The sequence below is a fragment of the Chiloscyllium plagiosum genome, unplaced genomic scaffold (assembly GCF_037043375.1).
Source record: "Chiloscyllium plagiosum isolate Xiang-an unplaced genomic scaffold, Cpla_swu_hap1 HiC_scaffold_39, whole genome shotgun sequence".
Classification (NCBI taxonomy): domain Eukaryota; kingdom Metazoa; phylum Chordata; class Chondrichthyes; order Orectolobiformes; family Hemiscylliidae; genus Chiloscyllium; species Chiloscyllium plagiosum.
Genome location: NW_028270177.1, coordinates 98815565 through 98828780, shown reverse-complemented (window position 1 = coordinate 98828780; position 13216 = coordinate 98815565). Strand labels below are relative to the sequence as shown.

General features: G+C 46.1%; 4 non-coding genes across 4 annotated transcripts; all 4 read left to right on the top strand.

Annotated features, from left to right (window-relative positions):
• Nucleotides 1-2256: 2256 nt before the first annotated feature.
• Nucleotides 2257-2338, top strand: trnal-aag (transfer RNA leucine (anticodon AAG)). The gene has a single exon. It is a non-coding gene; the product is annotated as a tRNA-Leu (tRNA).
• Nucleotides 2339-5207: 2869 nt separating this feature from the next.
• On the top strand, nt 5208-5289 carry trnal-aag (transfer RNA leucine (anticodon AAG)). Its single transcript has one exon. It is a non-coding gene; the product is annotated as a tRNA-Leu (tRNA).
• A 2869-nt stretch (nt 5290-8158) lies between these two features.
• Nucleotides 8159-8240, top strand: trnal-aag (transfer RNA leucine (anticodon AAG)). Its single transcript has one exon. It is a non-coding gene; the product is annotated as a tRNA-Leu (tRNA).
• Nucleotides 8241-11125: 2885 nt separating this feature from the next.
• Nucleotides 11126-11207, top strand: trnal-aag (transfer RNA leucine (anticodon AAG)). Its single transcript has one exon. It is a non-coding gene; the product is annotated as a tRNA-Leu (tRNA).
• The last annotated feature ends 2009 nt before the right edge of the window (nt 11208-13216 follow it).

Sequence of the window (13216 nt, the reverse complement as noted above, 5' to 3'; positions counted from 1 at the left end):
ACGCTCGCTGTGTCTGAAAATGCATTTGGTTTGCCAGTTTTGTTTGTGTTCCGTGTTAAATGCTTTCTGTTTTGCGATTCGCTCAATACATTACGAATTAACAGGGTTTCTGAGGTAACTTCCAGCTGCAGAAATCCTCAACTGAGAATCTGGGAAAATTTCCCGGAGTATGGTCAGTCGGAGCAAAAGTAAGGAAGTCGTTCGTTTCTGCAGTGTCTTACAACGCTACCTTTCCCGTGAGCAGTCGAACAGACTAAATGATTGTGCCACAGACTGCGACGGCAAGCTCCGCTAAAAAGTAATCCTTTACAGCCGGTGTAAGCAACACAATGTTATTGGCGCACACTGCGTGGAAACAGATACTTCGGTGTATCTCGTCCATGCTCACCGCATAGCCAAAATTAAAGAAGTCCCATTAAACAACGAGCGATTAGAAACAGAAAGGTGAAAGGTAAAATGGCTTCAACTTTCAGTGCTGGGTGACACTGAGCTTTAGCGGTGGCGACTGCGCCTTGTTTCTGTGGTGTAGTGGTCATCACGTTCGCCTTACGCGCGAAAGGTCCCCAGTTCGAAACTGAGCAGAAACTGCTTTGTTCTTCAACTGCAGCATTTTACATGGACAGGAGCGGAGTTTTCTTGCTTGCTTTCCCATCTGCAAACCTGCCTTCGAATTTGCTTGAACAAATCTGCTCTCGTAGTGAAATGTAATGCAACTCCATTTAATTACTGTGCAAAGTATTGTAAAGTTTTTCTCCAACCTGGTTCTGATCATATGCCATTCTGTTTGAGAGTGTAATTATCGCGTTCTGATCCTTCCACGAAAAGCAGTACCGCATTTGCATTGCTTGCGCAGGCGGCCCGTTTCCAAGACAGGGAAGAAGCTGATGCGCTGGTGTCACAGCGCACCGCGGATTCCTGAACTAGTCTGTCTGTCAAATGTACCCCCAAAGTCGTCTATGAAGGACATCATTTGGAAGCGGTCTGTCGGTATTCAACGTGCGTGAGTTGTTACCAGAGGTCCTGAATCATGTTTTGGAGCAGTTCGCACGTTAGTGGCTCATTCAATTAGCAACAGCAATGAAAGAAATTACACTCTCAGAGAACCTCTGGACCTGTGCTTTGATAGCGCCCCGAGATCTAACCACGTTGGAACTGAAACGGAGGAATCGACAGAGAGGCTGCAGAATGACATCGCATCCATTTGGTTTTCTTTAAATCACTGACGAGCAGGAAAATGTAAACTGGGAGGGCGAGTGGGGAAGTGAGGCAGTTGCAGCTCTGGTGAAATTCCTTCTTTGTGATTCACTCAGCAACCAGAGACGTGTGAAGGTGACTCAGGCGTGAGAGCTCTTCACATCGAGAACAAAAAAGCACTCAAGGGCAGTTAGCACCTCTTCCGGAGTGGGGGTGGGGTGAGCTAATTACCTTTTGACTTCTGTTACTATGTTCAGAAACTGCCTTTTAGATTGATGTGAACAGAAACTGCATTTCTAATAAGCACCGTGGAGTTTAGCAAAATTTATTGAGTCGCTTCTCTTCGAATCCCACACAGGTTTCCAACTCAGTTGGTATCCATGTGGCTCACGTCCAGGAATGAACATCTCTGCAGCAAATTGCACGGGTAAGGCAAAAAGGCAAGGAAAGTGGCATCTCGAACTGGCTCCGAGGTCAGAGCATCCTCACAATGTGATCTGTCGTTCACGGATTGTAATGCTACCTCCGGTTTTAGGGTGGAGAACATTCTTTGGGACTCTTATTCTGCAAAACAGACAAAGTGACTGTAACTATGCTGCGCGGTATGATGTGGAACACGGCCTGTTCAGCTTTGTGCATTTTCCCTGTAGTCCGGTGTGTTTCATGTTCCGTGTAAACGTGAAAGTTGTCCTGTTTCGATCAAAGGGTGAAATCATTTAGCAAAGCAAGAATCGAAATTGCAGTAATGTCAAGCAGCTCATGGTAATTTGACCAAATCATAACTGATCGTATGTTCTCACGCGCTCACAGATACGTTTGTAGTTACCATTGATAGTTGTCTGGATTGATGAAAAGATAGTTGAAAAGATCAGCTTACCATTGATAGTTGTCTGGATTGATGGGTTATCATTATCTGCTGCGAAATTGATATTGTAGACGGGCACATCCCAGCAGTTGTGCGAGTCGGAGAGGGACCATGGAACCCTTTTCACGTGGCTTTGCATCGGTTGTTATGCAGGAGCACAATTGGAAGTGCAAGAAAATGGGGCAGCGCGGCTGGCTGGTAGTGTGGCCGAGCGGTCTAAGGCGCTGGATTAAGGCTCCAGTCTCGACAGAGGCGTGGGTTCGAATCCCACCGCTGCCATTTCTGCTGATCGTTTCCAACGACGCAGCTTGTTAAAATGCTGTTTCGACTCCTGCTGCATTTCTGTTTAAAACCGAAGAAAATTGGGTTTGCTTCCCGGGCAATTAACTGTGGTGTGGCAAAGTCCCAACTTTTCCGGTGTCTGTGCTGTCATGATCGTGTTCGCCTCCTGCGTGGAAAATCGCAAACAGCTCTGCTGTCCCAGGCAAGTTGAGCGTTTACTGGAACCGAATGTCGACTGTGATTTCATTGCTGTTGTGAAACAAAGTCCTGCGGTGGCACGACTCGTCGTTATTTTGTTTTATGGCCAATGGGAAAATCGTTCCAATGAATTGCGATGTCACATGTTATTGAATTTCTCCCATTTCCTTTATTTCCGTCCTGCGGACATCGGAAGGGAAAGGTAATCTAATCGAGTCTGTGATTGGTGAAATTCACTTTTTTATGGCCCATTCTTATTGTGTTCTTTCTTTCTCTCTTTTCAGCATTGTCTGGGAAGTGGTGGTGCACTCAGGCTCCAGTATGTTTGAAAGAGCAGTTTGGAATTGCCCTGTTGTTAGTTGTGAGATTACTTTATGACTCATGCCCCCGGCCTGTCTCACATTTTGCATTCACGCTCGCTGTGTCTGAAAATGCATTTGGTTTGCCAGTTTTGTTTGTGTTCCGTGTTAAATGCTTTCTGTTTTGCGATTCGCTCAATACATTACGAATTAACAGGGTTTCTGAGGTAACTTCCAGCTGCAGAAATCCTCAACTGAGAATCTGGGAAAATTTCCCGGAGTATGGTCAGTCGGAGCAAAAGTAAGGAAGTCGTTCGTTTCTGCAGTGTCTTACAACGCTACCTTTCCCGTGAGCAGTCGAACAGACTAAATGATTGTGCCACAGACTGCGACGGCAAGCTCCGCTAAAAAGTAATCCTTTACAGCCGGTGTAAGCAACACAATGTTATTGGCGCACACTGCGTGGAAACAGATACTTCGGTGTATCTCGTCCATGCTCACCGCATAGCCAAAATTAAAGAAGTCCCATTAAACAACGAGCGATTAGAAACAGAAAGGTGAAAGGTAAAATGGCTTCAACTTTCAGTGCTGGGTGACACTGAGCTTTAGCGGTGGCGACTGCGCCTTGTTTCTGTGGTGTAGTGGTCATCACGTTCGCCTTACGCGCGAAAGGTCCCCAGTTCGAAACTGAGCAGAAACTGCTTTGTTCTTCAACTGCAGCATTTTACATGGACAGGAGCGGAGTTTTCTTGCTTGCTTTCCCATCTGCAAACCTGCCTTCGAATTTGCTTGAACAAATCTGCTCTCGTAGTGAAATGTAATGCAACTCCATTTAATTACTGTGCAAAGTATTGTAAAGTTTTTCTCCAACCTGGTTCTGATCATATGCCATTCTGTTTGAGAGTGTAATTATCGCGTTCTGATCCTTCCACGAAAAGCAGTACCGCATTTGCATTGCTTGCGCAGGCGGCCCGTTTCCAAGACAGGGAAGAAGCTGATGCGCTGGTGTCACAGCGCACCGCGGATTCCTGAACTAGTCTGTCTGTCAAATGTACCCCCAAAGTCGTCTATGAAGGACATCATTTGGAAGCGGTCTGTCGGTATTCAACGTGCGTGAGTTGTTACCAGAGGTCCTGAATCATGTTTTGGAGCAGTTCGCACGTTAGTGGCTCATTCAATTAGCAACAGCAATGAAAGAAATTACACTCTCAGAGAACCTCTGGACCTGTGCTTTGATAGCGCCCCGAGATCTAACCACGTTGGAACTGAAACGGAGGAATCGACAGAGAGGCTGCAGAATGACATCGCATCCATTTGGTTTTCTTTAAATCACTGACGAGCAGGAAAATGTAAACTGGGAGGGCGAGTGGGGAAGTGAGGCAGTTGCAGCTCTGGTGAAATTCCTTCTTTGTGATTCACTCAGCAACCAGAGACGTGTGAAGGTGACTCAGGCGTGAGAGCTCTTCACATCGAGAACAAAAAAGCACTCAAGGGCAGTTAGCACCTCTTCCGGAGTGGGGGTGGGGTGAGCTAATTACCTTTTGACTTCTGTTACTATGTTCAGAAACTGCCTTTTAGATTGATGTGAACAGAAACTGCATTTCTAATAAGCACCGTGGAGTTTAGCAAAATTTATTGAGTCGCTTCTCTTCGAATCCCACACAGGTTTCCAACTCAGTTGGTATCCATGTGGCTCACGTCCAGGAATGAACATCTCTGCAGCAAATTGCACGGGTAAGGCAAAAAGGCAAGGAAAGTGGCATCTCGAACTGGCTCCGAGGTCAGAGCATCCTCACAATGTGATCTGTCGTTCACGGATTGTAATGCTACCTCCGGTTTTAGGGTGGAGAACATTCTTTGGGACTCTTATTCTGCAAAACAGACAAAGTGACTGTAACTATGCTGCGCGGTATGATGTGGAACACGGCCTGTTCAGCTTTGTGCATTTTCCCTGTAGTCCGGTGTGTTTCATGTTCCGTGTAAACGTGAAAGTTGTCCTGTTTCGATCAAAGGGTGAAATCATTTAGCAAAGCAAGAATCGAAATTGCAGTAATGTCAAGCAGCTCATGGTAATTTGACCAAATCATAACTGATCGTATGTTCTCACGCGCTCACAGATACGTTTGTAGTTACCATTGATAGTTGTCTGGATTGATGAAAAGATAGTTGAAAAGATCAGCTTACCATTGATAGTTGTCTGGATTGATGGGTTATCATTATCTGCTGCGAAATTGATATTGTAGACGGGCACATCCCAGCAGTTGTGCGAGTCGGAGAGGGACCATGGAACCCTTTTCACGTGGCTTTGCATCGGTTGTTATGCAGGAGCACAATTGGAAGTGCAAGAAAATGGGGCAGCGCGGCTGGCTGGTAGTGTGGCCGAGCGGTCTAAGGCGCTGGATTAAGGCTCCAGTCTCGACAGAGGCGTGGGTTCGAATCCCACCGCTGCCATTTCTGCTGATCGTTTCCAACGACGCAGCTTGTTAAAATGCTGTTTCGACTCCTGCTGCATTTCTGTTTAAAACCGAAGAAAATTGGGTTTGCTTCCCGGGCAATTAACTGTGGTGTGGCAAAGTCCCAACTTTTCCGGTGTCTGTGCTGTCATGATCGTGTTCGCCTCCTGCGTGGAAAATCGCAAACAGCTCTGCTGTCCCAGGCAAGTTGAGCGTTTACTGGAACCGAATGTCGACTGTGATTTCATTGCTGTTGTGAAACAAAGTCCTGCGGTGGCACGACTCGTCGTTATTTTGTTTTATGGCCAATGGGAAAATCGTTCCAATGAATTGCGATGTCACATGTTATTGAATTTCTCCCATTTCCTTTATTTCCGTCCTGCGGACATCGGAAGGGAAAGGTAATCTAATCGAGTCTGTGATTGGTGAAATTCACTTTTTTATGGCCCATTCTTATTGTGTTCTTTCTTTCTCTCTTTTCAGCATTGTCTGGGAAGTGGTGGTGCACTCAGGCTCCAGTATGTTTGAAAGAGCAGTTTGGAATTGCCCTGTTGTTAGTTGTGAGATTACTTTATGACTCATGCCCCCGGCCTGTCTCACATTTTGCATTCACGCTCGCTGTGTCTGAAAATGCATTTGGTTTGCCAGTTTTGTTTGTGTTCCGTGTTAAATGCTTTCTGTTTTGCGATTCGCTCAATACATTACGAATTAACAGGGTTTCTGAGGTAACTTCCAGCTGCAGAAATCCTCAACTGAGAATCTGGGAAAATTTCCCGGAGTATGGTCAGTCGGAGCAAAAGTAAGGAAGTCGTTCGTTTCTGCAGTGTCTTACAACGCTACCTTTCCCGTGAGCAGTCGAACAGACTAAATGATTGTGCCACAGACTGCGACGGCAAGCTCCGCTAAAAAGTAATCCTTTACAGCCGGTGTAAGCAACACAATGTTATTGGCGCACACTGCGTGGAAACAGATACTTCGGTGTATCTCGTCCATGCTCAGCGCATAGCCAAAATTAAAGAAGTCCCATTAAACAACGAGCGATTAGAAACAGAAAGGTGAAAGGTAAAATGGCTTCAACTTTCAGTGCTGGGTGACACTGAGCTTTAGCGGTGGCGACTGCGCCTTGTTTCTGTGGTGTAGTGGTCATCACGTTCGCCTTACGCGCGAAAGGTCCCCAGTTCGAAACTGAGCAGAAACTGCTTTGTTCTTCAACTGCAGCATTTTACATGGACAGGAGCGGAGTTTTCTTGCTTGCTTTCCCATCTGCAAACCTGCCTTCGAATTTGCTTGAACAAATCTGCTCTCGTAGTGAAATGTAATGCAACTCCATTTAATTACTGTGCAAAGTATTGTAAAGTTTTTCTCCAACCTGGTTCTGATCATATGCCATTCTGTTTGAGAGTGTAATTATCGCGTTCTGATCCTTCCACGAAAAGCAGTACCGCATTTGCATTGCTTGCGCAGGCGGCCCGTTTCCAAGACAGGGAAGAAGCTGATGCGCTGGTGTCACAGCGCACCGCGGATTCCTGAACTAGTCTGTCTGTCAAATGTACCCCCAAAGTCGTCTATGAAGGACATCATTTGGAAGCGGTCTGTCGGTATTCAACGTGCGTGAGTTGTTACCAGAGGTCCTGAATCATGTTTTGGAGCAGTTCGCACGTTAGTGGCTCATTCAATTAGCAACAGCAATGAAAGAAATTACACTCTCAGAGAACCTCTGGACCTGTGCTTTGATAGCGCCCCGAGATCTAACCATGTTGGAACTGAAACGGAGGAATCGACAGAGAGGCTGCAGAATGACATCGCATCCATTTGGTTTTCTTTAAATCACTGACGAGCAGGAAAATGTAAACTGGGAGGGCGAGTGGGGAAGTGAGGCAGTTGCAGCTCTGGTGAAATTCCTTCTTTGTGATTCACTCAGCAACCAGAGACGTGTGAAGGTGACTCAGGCGTGAGAGCTCTTCACATCGAGAACAAAAAAGCACTCAAGGGCAGTTAGCACCTCTTCCGGAGTGGGGGTGGGGTGAGCTAATTACCTTTTGACTTCTGTTACTATGTTCAGAAACTGCCTTTTAGATTGATGTGAACAGAAACTGCATTTCTAATAAGCACCGTGGAGTTTAGCAAAATTTATTGAGTCGCTTCTCTTCGAATCCCACACAGGTTTCCAACTCAGTTGGTATCCATGTGGCTCACGTCCAGGAATGAACATCTCTGCAGCAAATTGCACGGGTAAGGCAAAAAGGCAAGGAAAGTGGCATCTCGAACTGGCTCCGAGGTCAGAGCATCCTCACAATGTGATCTGTCGTTCACGGATTGTAATGCTACCTCCGGTTTTAGGGTGGAGAACATTCTTTGGGACTCTTATTCTGCAAAACAGACAAAGTGACTGTAACTATGCTGCGCGGTATGATGTGGAACACGGCCTGTTCAGCTTTGTGCATTTTCCCTGTAGTCCGGTGTGTTTCATGTTCCGTGTAAACGTGAAAGTTGTCCTGTTTCGATCAAAGGGTGAAATCATTTAGCAAAGCAAGAATCGAAATTGCAGTAATGTCAAGCAGCTCATGGTAATTTGACCAAATCATAACTGATCGTATGTTCTCACGCGCTCACAGATACGTTTGTAGTTACCATTGATAGTTGTCTGGATTGATGAAAAGATAGTTGAAAAGATCAGCTTACCATTGATAGTTGTCTGGATTGATGGGTTATCATTATCTGCTGCGAAATTGATATTGTAGACGGGCACATCCCAGCAGTTGTGCGAGTCGGAGAGGGACCATGGAACCCTTTTCACGTGGCTTTGCATCGGTTGTTATGCAGGAGCACAATTGGAAGTGCAAGAAAATGGGGCAGCGCGGCTGGCTGGTAGTGTGGCCGAGCGGTCTAAGGCGCTGGATTAAGGCTCCAGTCTCGACAGAGGCGTGGGTTCGAATCCCACCGCTGCCATTTCTGCTGATCGTTTCCAACGACGCAGCTTGTTAAAATGCTGTTTCGACTCCTGCTGCATTTCTGTTTAAAACCGAAGAAAATTGGGTTTGCTTCCCGGGCAATTAACTGTGGTGTGGCAAAGTCCCAACTTTTCCGGTGTCTGTGCTGTCATAATCGTGTTCGCCTCCTGCGTGGAAAATCGCAAACAGCTCTGCTGTCCCAGGCAAGTTGAGCGTTTACTGGAACCGAATGTCGACTGTGATTTCATTGCTGTTGTGAAACAAAGTCCTGCGGTGGCACGACTCGTCGTTATTTTGTTTTATGGCCAATGGGAAAATCGTTCCAATGAATTGCGATGTCACATGTTATTGAATTTCTCCCATTTCCTTTATTTCCGTCCTGCGGACATCGGAAGGGAAAGGTAATCTAATCGAGTCTGTGATTGGTGAAATTCACTTTTTTATGGCCCATTCTTATTGTGTTCTTTCTTTCTCTCTTTTCAGCATTGTCTGGGAAGTGGTGGTGCACTCAGGCTCCAGTATGTTTGAAAGAGCAGTTTGGAATTGCCCTGTTGTTAGTTGTGAGATTACTTTATGACTCATGCCCCCGGCCTGTCTCACATTTTGCATTCACGCTCGCTGTGTCTGAAAATGCATTTGGTTTGCCAGTTTTGTTTGTGTTCCGTGTTAAATGCTTTCTGTTTTGCGATTCGCTCAATACATTACGAATTAACAGGGTTTCTGAGGTAACTTCCAGCTGCAGAAATCCTCAACTGAGAATCTGGGAAAATTTCCCGGAGTATGGTCAGTCGGAGCAAAAGTAAGGAAGTCGTTCGTTTCTGCAGTGTCTTACAACGCTACCTTTCCCGTGAGCAGTCGAACAGACTAAATGATTGTGCCACAGACTGCGACGGCAAGCTCCGCTAAAAAGTAATCCTTTACAGCCGGTGTAAGCAACACAATGTTATTGGCGCACACTGCGTGGAAACAGATACTTCGGTGTATCTCGTCCATGCTCACCGCATATCCAAAATTAAAGAAGTCCCATTAAACAACGAGCGATTAGAAACAGAAAGGTGAAAGGTAAAATGGCTTCAACTTTCAGTGCTGGGTGACACTGAGCTTTAGCGGTGGCGACTGCGCCTTGTTTCTGTGGTGTAGTGGTCATCACGTTCGCCTTACGCGCGAAAGGTCCCCAGTTCGAAACTGAGCAGAAACTGCTTTGTTCTTCAACTGCAGCATTTTACATGGACAGGAGCGGAGTTTTCTTGCTTGCTTTCCCATCTGCAAACCTGCCTTCGAATTTGCTTGAACAAATCTGCTCTCGTAGTGAAATGTAATGCAACTCCATTTAATTACTGTGCAAAGTATTGTAAAGTTTTTCTCCAACCTGGTTCTGATCATATGCCATTCTGTTTGAGAGTGTAATTATCGCGTTCTGATCCTTCCACGAAAAGCAGTACCGCATTTGCATTGCTTGCGCAGGCGGCCCGTTTCCAAGACAGGGAAGAAGCTGATGCGCTGGTGTCACAGCGCACCGCGGATTCCTGAACTAGTCTGTCTGTCAAATGTACCCCCAAAGTCGTCTATGAAGGACATCATTTGGAAGCGGTCTGTCGGTATTCAACGTGCGTGAGTTGTTACCAGAGGTCCTGAATCATGTTTTGGAGCAGTTCGCACGTTAGTGGCTCATTCAATTAGCAACAGCAATGAAAGAAATTACACTCTCAGAGAACCTCTGGACCTGTGCTTTGATAGCGCCCCGAGATCTAACCACGTTGGAACTGAAACGGAGGAATAGACAGAGAGGCTGCAGAATGACATCGCATCCATTTGGTTTTCTTTAAATCACTGACGAGCAGGAAAATGTAAACTGGGAGGGCGAGTGGGGAAGTGAGGCAGTTGCAGCTCTGGTGAAATTCCTTCTTTGTGATTCACTCAGCAACCAGAGACGTGTGAAGGTGACTCAGGCGTGAGAGCTCTTCACATCGAGAACAAAAAAGCACTCAAGGGCAGTTAGCACCTCTTCCGGAGTGGGGGTGGGGTGAGCTAATTACCTTTTGACTTCTGTTACTATGTTCAGAAACTGCCTTTTAGATTGATGTGAACAGAAACTGCATTTCTAATAAGCACCGTGGAGTTTAGCAAAATTTATTGAGTCGCTTCTCTTCGAATCCCACACAGGTTTCCAACTCAGTTGGTATCCATGTGGCTCACGTCCAGGAATGAACATCTCTGCAGCAAATTGCACGGGTAAGGCAAAAAGGCAAGGAAAGTGGCATCTCGAACTGGCTCCGAGGTCAGAGCATCCTCACAATGTGATCTGTCGTTCACGGATTGTAATGCTACCTCCGGTTTTAGGGTGGAGAACATTCTTTGGGACTCTTATTCTGCAAAACAGACAAAGTGACTGTAACTATGCTGCGCGGTATGATGTGGAACACGGCCTGTTCAGCTTTGTGCATTTTCCCTGTAGTCCGGTGTGTTTCATGTTCCGTGTAAACGTGAAAGTTGTCCTGTTTCGATCAAAGGGTGAAATCATTTAGCAAAGCAAGAATCGAAATTGCAGTAATGTCAAGCAGCTCATGGTAATTTGACCAAATCATAACTGATCGTATGTTCTCACGCGCTCACAGATACGTTTGTAGTTACCATTGATAGTTGTCTGGATTGATGAAAAGATAGTTGAAAAGATCAGCTTACCATTGATAGTTGTCTGGATTGATGGGTTATCATTATCTGCTGCGAAATTGATATTGTAGACGGGCACATCCCAGCAGTTGTGCGAGTCGGAGAGGGACCATGGAACCCTTTTCACGTGGCTTTGCATCGGTTGTTATGCAGGAGCACAATTGGAAGTGCAAGAAAATGGGGCAGCGAGGCTGGCTGGTAGTGTGGCCGGCTGGTAGTGTGGCCGAGCGGTCTAAGGCGCTGGATTAAGGCTCCAGTCTCGACAGAGGCGTGGGTTCGAATCCCACCGCTGCCATTTCTGCTGATCGTTTCCAACGACGCAGCTTGTTAAAATGCTGTTTCGACTCCTGCTGCATTTCTGTTTAAAACCGAAGAAAATTGGGTTTGCTTCCCGGGCAATTAACTGTGGTGTGGCAAAGTCCCAACTTTTCCGGTGTCTGTGCTGTCATGATCGTGTTCGCCTCCTGCGTGGAAAATCGCAAACAGCTCTGCTGTCCCAGGCAAGTTGAGCGTTTACTGGAACCGAATGTCGACTGTGATTTCATTGCTGTTGTGAAACAAAGTCCTGCGGTGGCACGACTCGTCGTTATTTTGTTTTATGGCCAATGGGAAAATCGTTCCAATGAATTGCGATGTCACATGTTATTGAATTTCTCCCATTTCCTTTATTTCCGTCCTGCGGACATCGGAAGGGAAAGGTAATCTAATCGAGTCTGTGATTGGTGAAATTCACTTTTTTATGGCCCATTCTTATTGTGTTCTTTCTTTCTCTCTTTTCAGCATTGTCTGGGAAGTGGTGGTGCACTCAGGCTCCAGTATGTTTGAAAGAGCAGTTTGGAATTGCCCTGTTGTTAGTTGTGAGATTACTTTATGACTCATGCCCCCGGCCTGTCTCACATTTTGCATTCACGCTCGCTGTGTCTGAAAATGCATTTGGTTTGCCAGTTTTGTTTGTGTTCCGTGTTAAATGCTTTCTGTTTTGCGATTCGCTCAATACATTACGAATTAACAGGGTTTCTGAGGTAACTTCCAGCTGCAGAAATCCTCAACTGAGAATCTGGGAAAATTTCCCGGAGTATGGTCAGTCGGAGCAAAAGTAAGGAAGTCGTTCGTTTCTGCAGTGTCTTACAACGCTACCTTTCCCGTGAGCAGTCGAACAGACTAAATGATTGTGCCACAGACTGCGACGGCAAGCTCCGCTAAAAAGTAATCCTTTACAGCCGGTGTAAGCAACACAATGTTATTGGCGCACACTGCGTGGAAACAGATACTTCGGTGTATCTCGTCCATGCTCACCGCATAGCCAAAATTAAAGAAGTCCCATTAAACAACGAGCGATTAGAAACAGAAAGGTGAAAGGTAAAATGGCTTCAACTTTCAGTGCTGGGTGACACTGAGCTTTAGCGGTGGCGACTGCGCCTTGTTTCTGTGGTGTAGTGGTCATCACGTTCGACTTACGCGCGAAAGGTCCCCAGTTCGAAACTGAGCAGAAACTGCTTTGTTCTTCAACTGCAGCATTTTACATGGACAGGAGCGGAGTTTTCTTGCTTGCTTTCCCATCTGCAAACCTGCCTTCGAATTTGCTTGAACAAATCTGCTCTCGTAGTGAAATGTAATGCAACTCCATTTAATTACTGTGCAAAGTATTGTAAAGTTTTTCTCCAACCTGGTTCTGATCATATGCCATTCTGTTTGAGAGTGTAATTATCGCGTTCTGATCCTTCCACGAAAAGCAGTACCGCATTTGCATTGCTTGCGCAGGCGGCCCGTTTCCAAGACAGGGAAGAAGCTGATGCGCTGGTGTCACAGCGCACCGCGGATTCCTGAACTAGTCTGTCTGTCAAATGTACCCCCAAAGTCGTCTATGAAGGACATCATTTGGAAGCGGTCTGTCGGTATTCAACGTGCGTGAGTTGTTACCAGAGGTCCTGAATCATGTTTTGGAGCAGTTCGCACGTTAGTGGCTCATTCAATTAGCAACAGCAATGAAAGAAATTACACTCTCAGAGAACCTCTGGACCTGTGCTTTGATAGCGCCCCGAGATCTAACCACGTTGGAACTGAAACGGAGGAATCGACAGAGAGGCTGCAGAATGACATCGCATCCATTTGGTTTTCTTTAAATCACTGACGAGCAGGAAAATGTAAACTGGGAGGGCGAGTGGGGAAGTGAGGCAGTTGCAGCTCTGGTGAAATTCCTTCTTTGTGATTCACTCAGCAACCAGAGACGTGTGAAGGTGACTCAGGCGTGAGAGCTCTTCACATCGAGAACAAAAAAGCACTCAAGGGCAGTTAGCACCTCTT